The 10,422-nt window shown below is 41.2% G+C and overlaps 1 protein-coding gene across 1 annotated transcript in view; it reads left to right on the top strand.

Moving 5' to 3' along the window:
• TMEM63C (transmembrane protein 63C) overlaps positions 1 to 849 on the top strand; it is an 88,524-nt gene extending 87,675 nt beyond the window's left edge. The window contains 1 exon segment of the mRNA XM_081941885.1: positions 1 to 849. This exon segment is cut by the window's left edge and continues 1,309 nt beyond it. The gene's annotated coding sequence lies outside the window, so the exon portion shown is untranslated.
• Positions 850 to 10,422: the final 9,573 nt, after the last annotated feature.

Genomic DNA, 10,422 nt, shown 5'->3' with positions numbered 1-10,422 from the left:
TTTGTACAATTGAAGAAGAACCAGATTTAAACACATAACTGTTTCCTAATCACATCTAGGATGACATTAAGTTGATAGTAGACACTGGAGTGAAATGGCAGGCAGAGGTGAAATCTCTGTCCTTAATTAACACGTTGTCCTTTTTTGCACCAGCATGTTTGAGGTTGCCAGTCGCCAGCTGGCATGATGTCACATGCCTAGATTTGGAAAGTTTCAAGACAACCAAATAACACATATGCTTTTCAGAATTGCTTTCTGTTTAGACACGTGCATGGGAATGATTCAGTTTTGTTTCAAAGCCACCGCTATAATACAAGTTGTCTTCTAGTTAAACTGCATTCAAACATTAACCAGCTAGATCGTGGTCAGGAATTTGTGTACCTTTCCTCCAGCAGAGATGTAGCCAGAAAGTATCATCGAAGGTGAGGGACACCGGAAGCTGGAGACACACAGGTTCTTCAAACTGCATTGGGCAACTGTTTCTCACAGCACCTGCTAGTCAAATACATTGTGCACTTTTCTCTTGAAAACTGTGTTGTAAGACCTACAGTGGAGCAGTCTGCAAATGTCTAAGAGATGAGTAACGCTATTAAAGAGCAAGTAAGAGGGGGAGTTCATAGGTGATTTGCAGAAAATCACCACCCTCTTTTTTTCCACAGGATTCTTATGCTTTTGAATAATTATCAATCCTATAAGTAATAAGCAAGTGAAATGTTCCTAACTTAATGGATGTTATAAATGGAGAAAACACACTGCATAGTACTAAACTGCTCTGCTGAACAGGTTTTCCCTGATAAATGTTTTCCTGTTCTACAATAGTAAATGAAACAAAAAGACAGAAAACAGAAATTTGACTAAATGTGGATTTCTCTTCCAAGTTTAATAGAAAGCCGTCCTCAGGTCAGGGTGACATCTCCAGTTGGAATAAGCAGACAAGTCCACTTCTCTCCAATGGACAAGCCACCTGGACTTTTTTTATGTTCTTCAGCCATTTCTGAGATAGCAGAATTCAAACTCTGAAGAAATATTGCAACTGAGAAAAAGAGACTGGTGAGCTCAGTAGAAGTTCAGAAAGAAAGAAAAAATCAGAACAAGGACATAGAATCTGCCATGCAATGCTCCTTCTGCCTCCACATGTGTAAAACATTAGCAGAAAAATGTAATGTGGTAACGCTGGACTAAAAGGTGGCTGGTTTGTGTATAGAACAGCAATTCACCACAAACCAAAATATTCCTTTTTCCTGAGCTTCACCAAGGATATTCTTTATCTCAGTAAATATCAATGCAATGGAGCAGATTTTCCAGTATCATTTAACATTATTGTGTTTGGAAGAATTTCATAATTCATGGCTTTCTTTACTTTTAAGGAAACAGGAACTATACAGTGACAAATAGAAGGCATAGTTTTTGGATCATGGATCTACACTATGTCTAGCTGCTCTGCTTAGGCTGGATCAATTCAAGAATTCAAAAGAAAGCTTGATTTGCATAAACCAAGGCTGGTTTAGGGCAGAGAGAGAGAAAAAGCATCATAAACATAAATCTTATAAATTAAATTTTCACCTAAAATACTCTTAAACAAGAATACTTTTGAAAGCATTGAGAATTGCTGTTGAGAATCTCCAATGATTGATTCCATTATGGTACAATCCTACACTTCAGAATTGCCTGTAACTTTTGACACTCCACAGGCTATTGGTCTATAATGGTTATTATTTTTCCAAATTGGTCATGCTGTCTAGACTCTTTGGAAAGTGGAATTCAGCACCATCCAAAGGCACACATTAGTTGTCCCTACTCTACACATGCAACTTGATACAAACCTCATTTTTTAAAAAAAAACCATTGGGTGTTATGTTAAATTGGCAAAGGCTACATTGTATGGCAAGTGTATTTTCACTTACAAATAGTTATGCTACATTTAGAGAGGGGGAATTGTACCTGAGGAGAACTGAGGATTTAAAGAAGGAAGATTTAATTCTGCCTTTTCTGCCCTTTTCCCCATTTAAATATGGTAGGCATAATACCATAATTTCTGTCGGCCTGAAAGGAAGAAGATTGCTTCTTATAAACTAAGAAATCTTATTTGCAAGGGATTGGCAGGCTTACTGTACGATGTGTTACTTGAATTTTACCTATATGACCTTGGGCACATAGCTTGGGCACAAGTACATTAAAATCACCCTTTCTTGACTTGGCATTGTGACACACTAGCTGGGAATTCAGCCCATTCATATTTGGAATATAACTCTGGGGAACAGCTACAATAAAGAAAATACAGGTGTTATGTATTTTGTAGAGTATCCATCAACCCCCAAGTCTGAATCTCAATCCTTATGTATGCAGTGTTCATATCTCTTATTGGCTTGCTGAATTTTACCAATGTTCTGCATTTGTAGGGCTCACTGTACTAGTCATAAAGACCGGGACTAAAAACTGCCCCCATTTTCAGTCTCCTTTGGGGACTCTCAAGTGTATTGGACTAACCCTCAAAGAAGCAGAAGACACTAGTTCAACCTGCTTTCAAGCCCTCCAAGTTACAACCCATGCAGAAAATCTCTTATATCAAGTGTGTGCAGAGAAATTTACAAGGAAGACCATCAAATTAAGTGTTTCAGGAACCACTAATACTGTGATTCCAGATATTATCGCTACAGAACTCCAGATTGCCTTAGTGGAAAGCTGAAGCGCATACAACTGTCAGTATACGTTAATCTTCCTTATGCTGGGGCCTTTAATAGGCCCATCATTATTATGCCCCAGGACTTGTTGATGGTAAAATAGAATAACTTCCTTTCTTTCTCACTTTCTATTAACCTTCCTGTGTATGATTTGATAGGCACCATGTAGAGTGCCAAGCTGCAGCAAAATCAGATGGGTAGAATAGGTCAAAATTGGGTCAGGTATGATAACCATCATATAAAAAATTGAGTAGTATCTTTCAGCCTATTGTGAACCTATGGTATCTAATCATAAACACCTCCCCTTTATTGATTTCTTAGTAAATTTCTAGCACCAACTTTGATGGCATCACTTCAGCTCCATCCTTTCCCACTTAAACTTCATTGTAAAGAGAGCAATCTCTCTTTCTCATATGCATGCTAAAGAGGAGAAAGCCTTTATACAACCATTTTTCTTAATTCAATTAATGAATCAAGCTAGAAATACTTCTATAATGAACAGCTTTATTAAAACTTCAGGGCTGCCAAGAGAGTCTGAAATTTCCTGAAATGGTTCTGCTAAATAAGACAAAGGATTAAGAATTAGGAAGTTCTGTGTTTCTCAGAAAGCAGAGGTAGGAGGAAGATTGCAGAGAGAAATTGTACAAAGGGAGGAAGCGGTAGAATAACACTTGCAGTATCTTTCTATTCTTGCATGCAGCTGTAACCCCACCCTAGCAATCTTATACAATTCTGCCTTTAGCCAAAGTGTGCTTGGAAAGACAGATATGTAACCTTAGAATGCAATTTACAAGGAAGAGCTACAAGGGGTTACATACTTGACATAACGGTCCCCAATTCTCCCATGCAGTATTCTTTCCTAGACCGTTTTGCTATTCTAACACCACTACACAATTGAAATAAGCAATGAGAATATATTGCCTCCCCCATTAACTTTTATGAGGTCAAATATCTACTGATCGAAATCTCTTACTTGAGTTTCCAAAGCAATATGGAACCTTGGGTAAACACATACTGTATATAAATTATAAACTTGCTTGACTCCAATAAGAGCCGAGACATTCTCTATTGGAAAAGGTATTCTGTCATACTTCCAACAAAAGTGGGCAATTTAACTTACTTCCTTTGAAAAGCCAAGAGCTGGAGATCCTGGGTTCACTCAAATGCATCCTAGTGTCAGGGTTCCAAATAGCATCCAAAAGTAAATCCGAGTCCAAAGCAAAGTACTGCTCAAAGTTCCAATTTATTAAGAGAGCCATGCTGGCACAACTGGGAAAACCCGAATCTGAAAGGTTCCCAGTTTCCCCCACCTAGCTGAAAGTTCAAGGTCTTGTCCAAAAACCCACCAATCTTCCACTGCCATTCTGGCAGTTCCACCCATCCAATTCTGGTCAGGTGCCGAGACAAAGGATGACCTTGGCTTTCTAGAAAGAATTTTGTTATGGCTACATAGTATGTAACTCCTTACAAACCCCCCTCCCATTTCCCCACAATATTAAATGCATAGCACAATAATAGAAAGTGTGGCAGGCCAAAGATCCAAAAGAAAAGATGGCTGCAGGCCTGACACCTAGAAGTCAGCTCAGCTGGAGAAGGGATGGAGGTAGCAACATCATTAATCTATTTTGTTTTGATTTTAAGACTCCTTAGGCTCTCTAAACCTTGTGAAATTTAAATTATGCTAACCTAATAATAATGTGATTATAACACCCAATTAGCTAACAAAGGAACAATCAGAATCCAATTACACTAGAAGGGAGGTCTCTAAAGAAAGAAACAAAAAGCTGTACAAAAATGAGGTGGGCTATTCACAGGTCTGCGGTATAATCATTCTACCAAAACAAATGGGAAAAATCAGACAACAAATCCTTGTGGTCTCGTGAAAACAAGCATAATTAATGCATCAAACTGAAGATTTCCACTATCTCATCAACTACACATAATGCCTGGGAGAAGCTCAGGCACAATTCAAGGAGTTCTCTACTTCAGATGGTAACTCGGAGATGTGCCTGCAAAAGCATATTCCCGTTTAGAAGTTCTTACCTTTGCAGCAAAGGCCTTGGATAAAGCCTGACTGATATCAGCCTGACATTAGCATGGTGGGAGGGAGGAGAGAAGGAAAGATTAGAATATAAAGAAAGGGGGGGATGGAAGCCCAGCTTAGCCATGTGAGAAGCTCCAGCTAGCCAAGGCCAAGTAATGAAATGCAGAGCTGGGAACCAAGCACCTGTTTCCTGAACAATATATAAGCATCTGATTGGATATTTGCAGATAATGGGCGGGAGGGAACTCTCCTCTGTGTTGCTTGCAGGGGAAAACCTCAGATTCAGCTTTCCCTACTTCTGTAACCATTTAAGCTTCAGTAAAGTATACTCTAGGGCCGTGATGGCGAACCTATGGCACGGGTGCCACAAGTGGCACGCGGAGCCATTTGTCAGGGCACGCGAGGCGCTGCCCTGTCAGCTGGCCAGTGCGCATGCGCGCGCTGGCCAGCTGAGTTCACCTTTTTAAAAGCTATTTTTCGCCTTCCCCAGGCTCCAGAGGCTTTATAGGAGCCTGGGGAGGGCGAAAAGAGCCTCCCCCGCCCCCCGGAGGCTTCAGGGACCGTCCCTGAAGCCTTCGGAACGCTTAAAACCACCCTCCGAGCAAACAGGAAGTCACTTCCGGGTTGCTCGGAGGGTCGTTTTAAGCGTTCCGAAGGCTTCAGGGACCGTCCGAGGCTTCCCTGATGCCTTCGGAGCGCTTAAAACGACCCGAGCAACCCGGAAGTTACTTCCTGTTTGCTCGGAGGGTGGTTTTAAGCGCTCTGAAGGCTTCAGGGAAGCCTCCGGACAGTCCCTGAAGCCTCCGGAGGGCCTCCGGGGGGTCGGGGGAAGCTCTTTTCGCCCTCCCCAGGCTCCTATAAAGCCCCTGGAGCCTGGGGAGGGCAAAAAAAATGTAAAAATGGGGGGGGTTTGCGCGTTGTGCGCGCATACACACTGGGGGGGTCACGCGTTGCATTATGGGTATGGCACGCCCGCACTCGACCCCCCTGCGCTCCCCCCACTTGTGGCACGCGAGCCAAAAAAGGTTTGCCATCACTGCTCTAGGGTTAGAATTAATACAACCACGGAGGCGGAGGCCTTCATGGAAAAAAACAAAGCTCTCCTAGATAAAGTTGATGACACTACACGAGACACACAAGACACGGGAGGTGCCGGAGCCTTGCTGGTGGGGGAGGAGGGGGAGAGGCAACATTGAGAAAACTTAGATCACAAAAGTGAGTTAGAAAAATAATGCAATTGCTGATACAGGGAATATTTTCTGTTTGCTATAAAATAGATTGAAATTATTGGAAGATATAAGGTAAAGATATGCTGTCAAAATATTGCTAAGTAGTAATTATCTAATGTATTAACAGTGAAAGTTATGAGAACGGGGGGAGTACCATTTCCTGCATAATGTAGCTGTCAAAATTTGTAACCTTACCCATTACCCTTTTTCCTTAAAATTCTGTAAAACTAATAAAAAAAAATCTTTTAAAAAAAAAGTAAAGTATACTCTAGGGATGTGGTGGCTCAGTAGCTAAGACTCTGAGCTTGTCAATCAGAAAGGTCAGCAGTTTGGAGGTTAGAATCCCTAGTGCTGTGTAACAGAGTAAGCTCCCATTACTTGTCCCAGCTTCTGCCAACCCAGCAGTTCAAAAGCATGTAAAAATACAAGTGGAAAATAGGGATCATCTTTGATGGGAAGGTAACAGCGTTCTGTGCACCCTTGGCATTTAGTCATGCCGGCCCCATGACCATGGAGACGTCTTCGGAGAGCGCTGGCTCTTAGAAACGGACATGAGCACCGCCCCCTAGAGTCAAGAACGACTAGCACATATGTGCAAGGGGAACCTTTACCTTAAAGTATACATTTGGCAAAACAAATGGCCAGGAGTCTTTCTTTGCTAGATGACTGAGTTGGATGGTTGACACAAGGTCACGATTAATCAAACAATAAATGCAATTACTCCACAAACCTTAACTCCACCGCTGAGTATAGCTTTTATTAAAATTGGTACGTAGTGGCAATTTCACATAACAAAGTTGTTACATAATGAACATGGTTTGTATAAACTCTTGAGGTAAGTAAGCAGTAAAGAACATTAACAGCATCTTCTGAGGTCAGATCCAGCATCCATTTGGCACAGTATCCACACACAAATCAATTATAGACAAAAGGGAAAGAACACAATATAGGCAAGTGCCTTTCATTTACAGGGACACTAAAAGTCCCTGCCCTATATTCTCAAATCCCTTGCCATCAGATCAGGCTAATACTGCTCTAATTTAAATAATAATATGCAATCATCTGTTCTGTACTATTAGCTTACTCTCACCTAGAAGTCCAATCCCCATGACTCTCAGGCAATGAGGAAGGACTACCTGCTGCTGCTGTTGCCGGCAACCATCTGCCTTGGCAAATTCCTCCTCCTGTTTCTATGGAAATCAGAGTTCCCAGAAAGCCAGCTTGCTCTTGCCAAAATTGTTGCAATAAGACCACAGAAAAGATCTAGATCGGACAAACTCTGTGGAAGGATTCTAGTAGCTCCTCTTGCTTTTGTTTTAGGGAAGCATTGGCCTAAAATGTGGGTTTCATAAAGCAGATTAAGAGCTTTTGAATCCTCACCAAATCCAGGTCCATCTTACATTCACACACAGCACATCCCAGAGGAAGTGTGAAGCAATCAATAGTAGCACAAACGTTTGACATCAAAGTTGAACCTAGGGAGAATTTAAAAAAAACTGTTTTCCTTAGTGTTAAGGACTAGCCTGCAAACTGGAAATACATGAAATGTTTTAAAAGGTTTATACTCCTCAGCTTTCATCTATCAATTTCCATACCACTTATTCAAAATGGAGATGAATACAGCAATATAAGACATATGGCACTGCCCAATAAGTATCCCTTCCGGAGGTGGAACTGAAGAAAAATAGATGCAATTTTTCTTCAACTGTTATTTCATTTCTTCCATCTTTGCCCGAACTGCAAAACCTGTGGCACTCTGGGAGAAAGGTAATAGTTCAGTGGGTGAATATGTATTTTGCAAATAGAATGGTGATATTACTAGGGACTGTCTTTAGCATTTAGTGGAATGACAATAATTGCATTTTGAATAGAGTACCTGAAAAACTGGAGGAATACTTTTTAAATTATAAGTATATAATTTCAGATTACATAAATTGGATGGAATAATTAATATTCTAGAAGACAAAATTCAAAACAATCTTGATACTTCAGTAAGAGAAATCACATGTAAATAACAACGTGCAATTTTTAATAGAGAGAAATGTAATTTTTTTTCAATTGATCAGAATCCAGTTTAAATATTTTGTCATTTTCTAAGCACCACACTCTAGGGAGGATTCAGACAAATTGTAAGGCTCTCAGAAGTGTAGCAAGCAAGATTGGGAGACTAGAAATCAAGCTCTACAAACAAAGGTTGAAGGAATAAAGAATATCCAGTTTAGAGACTAAGGAGGAAGAGTATGGTGTACTCTTTACATATCTGAAAGGTTGCCATGCAACGGATGTTGAAGACCTATTTTCTATTGTTCTAGAGTGCAAGATATAGAACAATGTTAAAGGAAAGCAGTCTCCTGAAGGTAAGAAAAAAGCTTGCTAACAGTAAGAGCAACAGAACCAATTATCCTTAAAAAGTGGGTAGGCTGTCTTTACGGGATACTGTCAACCAGTGGATGAAAAGCCAGTATTGCTAGAATTTGAATTCCTTCACTAAGCAAGTTATAGAACTCAAGGGCACAAATGGCCTTTCCCTGCAAAAAATTATAGCAGTCTGAATAGATACAACCAGCCAGATACATGTTGATTTTGTATCATCCCAAAACAGAAGACAGAATAATCCAGTTACCATATGGGGTCATGATTTCCTTCTCTTCTGTGATAGCAATCAAGGAAGAAAGAATGGCAGCATCCTGTATGGGCTGAGAGAAGATATACTTGGACTTCATTCCAAGATATACTTGGGAAAAGCAGGCATATTGAAGGAACAAAGTAAACAACATTTTTGTAAAGTGCTGATGACACAGTGCTAAATTCCTAGTGCGGTGACCCCCAACCTTTTGGTGCCAGGGTCTGATCCTGTGGAGAAAGTTTTTCCACGGACTAGAGGGGACGTGGTTTTGTGTGCTGCCTGCATCCCACGGGTGGGGATTTGCTTCTTTGCACACAACCCGGTTTCTGGCACGCCGCATCCTGGTTAAGGGCCATGGACTGAGGATTGGGGAGCCCTGTCCTAGTGGATTAAATATACAGCTACAATAGTCAGTGGGGGACTGACATTCCCCAAATATTGATTTTTATCTCTTTAGAGAATTTAACAAAATATGGTATACAGATGTGTCCTTGCATGCACACAACCCCCCCCCCCCCAAAAAAAAAGCAGTCAAGAACTAGGAGAGGCATAAAATAGTTCTGACATTTCGGGTGACATTTGCAGCCCATAATTGGAACTGCCACTGCAATTGGAAGCAGTTCATTCCAGATCCAGATGTGTCCCTCTCTTCTCCTGTTTCTTCAAGGAAATAAAATTCAATCATAATTATGAACCACTTGTTTTCAATTATCTAATATGATGGGATACTAATTAAATAGGCATAAGAAATAATCAAGCCCTGTGGAACTGTGTGAAGATTCAGGGGGAACTCTTTTTTTTAAAACAAGACTATATTTCTGCACAGCTGGGAAAAGGAAAATGTAAGACTTTGCGATGGCCAACAGAGAATCTGATCATATTTTGTACTATTGCTGGCCAGCCATATTCCACAGCTATCTGCAGTCATACTCAGATATATCTCTGTTTACTGGATAATGATGATGGATTGAGGGTAACAAAAAATAGAGCAGAGCACAAGAAAACTATTAGAGAAGAGAAAGGAAACAGAGTAGTTAACATGCAAACCAAGGGACTGTTTGGGGGTTTTTATATCCCATCAGACTGGATCTGTAGATGTGCTAAATATGTTACATGAGTCCAATGCTGAAAATCTATAATTCTATTACCTTTAGAGCAGGCTCAGAGGCTAGATCTGGCTTAGATTTGGCACACTGGGCCAAACTATAAACAGATAAAGTTTGGTCCACAGGAGAGCTCCGTTTTTGGCTGGGACGGCCCCCTGCAACCGTCTGCCAGTAAAAACAGAGCTCGAGGGGACTCCATTTTTGCTGGCAGATGGCTATAGGAGGCCGTCCTGGCCAAAACCAGAGCTCACAAGGGCCACATGCACCCCCCTGAGTTCTGTTTTTGCTGGCAGAGGACTGTAGGACGCAGTCCCATCTGAAAGTGGAGCTCAGGAGCCCGTTTTCGCTGGCAGAGCACTCGGGCCACAGGCATCCCTGACGTGAGTGACGTGAAGCTGGCCCTGCCCGCCCTGCCCAACCCCACTCTCACCCCCAGGTCAAACACAACCCTGATGCGGCCCTCAATGAAATTGAGTTTGACACCCCTGCTTTAGAAGGACACACTGACATAGCCATCAGAAATCTGCTACTTAAGGCTTCAATCCAAAAATAACATCAACATCTGTATTAAGAGAGAAGCCATTTGAAGAACCAGTCCTAGACAGATATTTTATTATATCAATCTAAAATCTGATCAGTCAGGAAACATATGATGCATGTTCCTCTTTTATGTTACTTTCCTTCATTATTCTATTTTTCCTCCCCAAAGAGTTTATCTGATAATTCCCGCTGGTGC

The sequence above is a fragment of the Natrix helvetica genome (genome assembly GCF_964273705.1).
Source record: "Natrix helvetica genome assembly, chromosome: 1".
Lineage (NCBI taxonomy): Eukaryota > Metazoa > Chordata > Lepidosauria > Squamata > Natricidae > Natrix > Natrix helvetica.
This window is presented reverse-complemented; position numbering and strand designations above follow the sequence as displayed.